Source organism: Notothenia coriiceps, unplaced genomic scaffold, assembly GCF_000735185.1.
Source record: "Notothenia coriiceps isolate Sejong01 unplaced genomic scaffold, NC01 NC01_scaffold00025436, whole genome shotgun sequence".
In the NCBI taxonomy this organism is placed as follows: domain Eukaryota; kingdom Metazoa; phylum Chordata; class Actinopteri; order Perciformes; family Nototheniidae; genus Notothenia; species Notothenia coriiceps.
This window is the reverse complement of record NW_011358137.1, coordinates 37,091-42,024: the sequence shown is the minus strand read 5'-3', so window position 1 is coordinate 42,024 and position 4,934 is coordinate 37,091.

Sequence of the window (4,934 nt, the reverse complement as noted above, 5' to 3'; positions counted from 1 at the left end):
ATGTATATGTATAGATATGTATGTATGGTCACATGTATGTGTATTGAATGTATATATGTATGTTGATATGTATGCATGTGTAACAGGGACAGTTATGTCTCATTTGTATATAATATATTATGTAAATATGTCTATATAATTACACAAAATCTGTGTTTATTCTTGTTTCATCTTGTGTTAATACCTGACGCAGTAGGACTCACATCAGTATGTGGAACTATAATTTTAGCGTGTGCCCCTACGTTCCTTATGTATGTGACACTGTTCCCCTTTTTTTCGCGGGGTTCATGCATCGTTCTCCCCTTTTGATACTTATCTCTGTGGGAGAGGTAGGCGGCTCTTCAGCCAGAAGCAATTTCCGTGTTTTAGTGTCGACTTTATGCACTTTAAGTTACTTTTTATTACTTATTTTTGTTGTAGTGTCTCACGGGTGTTCACAATGTATTTCTGTGTTGTTTAATTTGTATAGGGGCACGTTAAAGAGAGTACTGACTGGAGAAATGTTTTCTTTCTGTCGCTGTTTCGTCAGGAGTGAAAATAAATGTACATCCTGAATGAAGCTACACGTCTGGGTCGTCGTCTTTCTACACAACNACAGGTCATTGCAGCATTACCCATATGTAACAGGGACAGTTATGTCTTATCAGATTTTGTGTAATTATATAGACATATTTGCATAATATATTATATACAAATAAGACATAACTGTCCCTGTTACATATGGGTAATGCTGCAATGACCTGTTTGGTGTTTGGAGCCAAACACTTCAGAGACATGTTTTGTATATATCTGAGACCTATAATATATTGATGAAAAACAGTATAATAGGGGACCTTTAAAGTGCATCAGGAATCCTCCCTGTGAGAAATGTTATCCACTCACAAACACTGATATGTGCGTCTATATATCATGTGCATAAGACTGTTTTTATATGCGGCAAATTAAACGCCATCAGCCCCAGCCAGTGATGGTGCTCTGCGGGAGCTCGGCCACAGAGGGATTGCATTACCTCCATGTGTTATCCACAGAGAGAGTGATGGAGCACATAGTGCCATCTGTGCTGCCTTTCATTTGCATTCCCAACAACTGCCTGGTCTCTCCACTCACTTGTTTCATCTTCTTTGTCTTTGAACCAAGTAAGCAAATCATCCATTTATGAGTTTAAATGTTTCACTCCTCTGTTTTTGTAGAAAATAAATCGTGTAGGGGGTTTTTTGGAAACAAAAACTCTATGGTGCATCGGTGCAGTTCTCCGTTTAGGACACTATTTGATCTATTGAAGCAAATTGTGTGTCAGTGAGTCAATGAAATGTGATGTCCTTGCATTGAGGCAGTTTTTCTCATAGACCAGTGACGTTATTGTAACAAAGTAAAGTTTCATCGTTAAAAAATAGGCCTGCCAAAAAGATTCTTCAATGTTTTCTTCAGGCTTGTTTACTGCAGGCAGCTCTACTTCGTCTGCCGTCTCACACGAAGCTGCAGATCGTAGATGTGGGTTCACTGCCAACACACCATTTGGTCTTTGAGTGGGCCGGAGTTGGTGTGTGCGCGCCCATCTGGAAATGCGAGGTACCAAGAGAAAAACAAACAGATCCCTTCACAGATGTTTGCATATTTAAAACGGCACCTATACTCTCACAGAGATACCACCTCCTCTATGTTTTATCACTTCTACATTAGAAAAAATACATGAAAAGGTAAACATTATTGCCTGTAAACAAGCTTTTGGACTTACAAGTGATGTCTAAAAACTACCATATGTTAAAGGTTTAGTGCTTTTTGGTTTGAAAACCAAGGTCAACCATGGACATTGAGCACTTACTGGGACCACATTGGCAAGGTAGAAGGAGGGGGCTGCACCTACACACACATTTTCTGATCTGACGTCACCACCTACAGTTTGCCGATAGCTTCCAGAAAATGTTTGCTTTCTGCTCCGTAACACAATTAAGAGGCAATTAATGTAACAAAACAGGGGCAAAGTCCCACCTGCAGGCAGCAAGTGGACCTATCATGCTAAATTTGAATAATATAGTGTAGGAACATACTGTACCTATACCTACACGAGTGGCCCATGGTGGTGGGGTTAGGGTATGGGCAGGCGTATGTTATGGACGATGAACACAGGCCACTCGATTCACAACATTACCTCTAACCCTAACCCTAATCCTAACACTCACACCAGATACTGACTGGTTTTCGGACCCCCCCAGACCCCCCCAATAAAGCAAAAATGCACGTTTCAGAGTGGCCTTTTATTGTGGCCAGCCTAAGGCACACCTGTGCAATAATCATGCTGTCTAATCAGCATCTTGATATGCCACACCTGTGAGGTGGGATGGATTATCTCGGCAAAGGAGAAGTGCTCACTATCACAGATTTTTTCAGATTTGTGAACAATATTTGAGAGAAATGGTTAATTTGTGTATATAGAAAATGTTTTAGATCTTTGAGTTCATCTCATGAAAAATGGGAGCAAAAACAAAAGTGTTGCGTTTATATTTTTGTTCAGTGTACTTTGTAAAAGTTATATCCTCACCTACAGTACTGTATATAGCTCTGCTCTCAATTATGCCTAACAACAAAAATCACGAGTCCTTCAGACAAAATCTTATCAAATGGATTTCTGTGATCTAATATTCAATTTAAGGGGTCCTTGACGGAAAAGGACGGGGACTAATGTCCTGGTTCATGAGTACATTTTAAGGTAATGCTTCATACTGTATAAAATGCTTCAAAAAATAAATGAAAGACCATGTATCTGTTGTTTTATAAATGTTTTTGCCTTTTCTTTATATACAAACAGTCATAAAATGTTTAAATTGAATTTTCCTATCTTACTTTTATACGTGTTATTTTGTTAGTACATGTTGTTTTTACATTATTTTATTTAATCTTTTGCATATTTATCTTGTGTTTTATATGAAATTGTGATTTTTAACATTATTTAGGTGGATACTCCAAATAAGCCATCATTGTATAATTTGTTATGAGTTACGTTTATGAATTTATAAATTGTTCAAAACTATTAAAAAAAGTTATAAATACATAAAAACAATTCAGAATGTATTCTCGGTTAAAGTGTGACATTTAAAAGGATTAATGTGGGCTCAGTAGGTACTTAGTTGATTGATTCTTATATGGTGGTTACTACAATAATGTAGAAATGTACACATTAAATGGAGATATTTAATAAGTGGCTGTTACTGGATTGCATTACATCATGCAAGTGTTGCTTTTAATGTGCACTGTTCGTGTTATACTGAGATTTTACAAGTACAATTAGTTCTTCCATAACATCTCTATGCAGACTTCAGGATGTTGCACACAAACATCGATCTGTTTCATATTCACTATATTAAAGTGGATAAAGTTAGAACCCAAAGTGTCTGTCTTCTAACAAGTATAAGTGAGGCATCAACAGAGCAGCCCACCTTCTTTCACAGCTGTCGTTGACCTCTTCCTCTTTGGAGTTGGTGTTTCCACCATCTCCAGTCCGACTCTCTTCCCTTTAGTCATCGCGGAACGTAGCCTGCTCATTTCAAATCACCGCATGTACAGTATTGACTTATTTCATGTGTCTGCAAACAGAAACAGCACTCATGTTTACTTCACGTTAGCTCCCGCCACGTTCAGGGACGAGTCGCTGCTCGTCCAATCCGCTTTGAGTAAAGAGGCAATGTGCGTATGACGCTATGTCCGGTGGGCGGCTCAAGATCTAAATGATTATCAAAGGGAGTCTGGTTGTGCAATTAAATGATAAGAAAAATAAAATGATTTAAAGATTTAAAATGTTTATATTAAAACAACAAGGGGGGTCCCTCTAAAACTGGCCAACCCGACAGCCCCACTGTCCCTTGTCGTTTACTGATTTTTTATTTGTGTTATTATTTATTGTATTTTTTAATATTATATTTTGTATTATTATTATTATCATATTTGTATTATTGTTTTTTTATTTTCTTATTATATTTTAATAATATTTCATAGGAAATTGTATTGTTATTATTTTATTTATTGCATTGTTTTTATTATGCTGTTTTGTATGATTATTATTTCATTTATGTACTTTCTTAATTTATTGTTTGTTTTTATAATATTTGTTTTTCATTTTTTTATTTGAATTGTTATATTTTATTTATTTATTATTTGTTTTTTTGTTTTTTCGTACTATTATTTTATTTATTGTTATTAAAGGTATTATGTATTAGTATTCCAACACTTTGGTAGTTCTACTGAAGTACAAGATCTGAGTGCTTCTCCCACCTCTGACTATTCACCCTTGGAGGCATTTTAATTGGTGCATATTAAAAATAACACCCCCCAAAAAACTAAGGAAACATTTTTGCAAATGCTTTGAGAAACACAGTGAAAACAATCTCCAAATTACAGCTGAGACAAGTGTGTAAAGCAAACTTATAAATGAAGTGTATTAAAACTGTCCATGTATAATCACAGATTGCAACTCAACATTCAATCACATCTAAAGTCATATTTGATAAGAATGTTTTAATAATTCCATAATAAAAATAATTAGTAAGCAAATTAGGAACTTAAAGGTGGGGTAGGTAATGTTGAAGAAACCAGCTCGAGTGCGCTAGAATTTGAAAATACACAGCCAAAAAAATCTGCCACTTCCTTACAGAGCCCCTCCTCCAACACACACGAACGTGCACATGACCAATGAGGGCACGAGATAAGTTTGTGCACAGATGGAAGGCTGANGTACAAACTGTGAAGTCCACTGAGACAAATGTAACATTTGTGATATTGGGCTATATAAATAAACATTGATTGATTGATTGATTGAGGTAGGCCATCCAGTTATTTTAGCCGGGCCGGCTAAAATGATTGGTCGTGCTTTCGGGATGATAAGAGCATTCCATGCAATATAACAAAAAGTGTTTCTGTAATAAATTACATACCCCACCTTT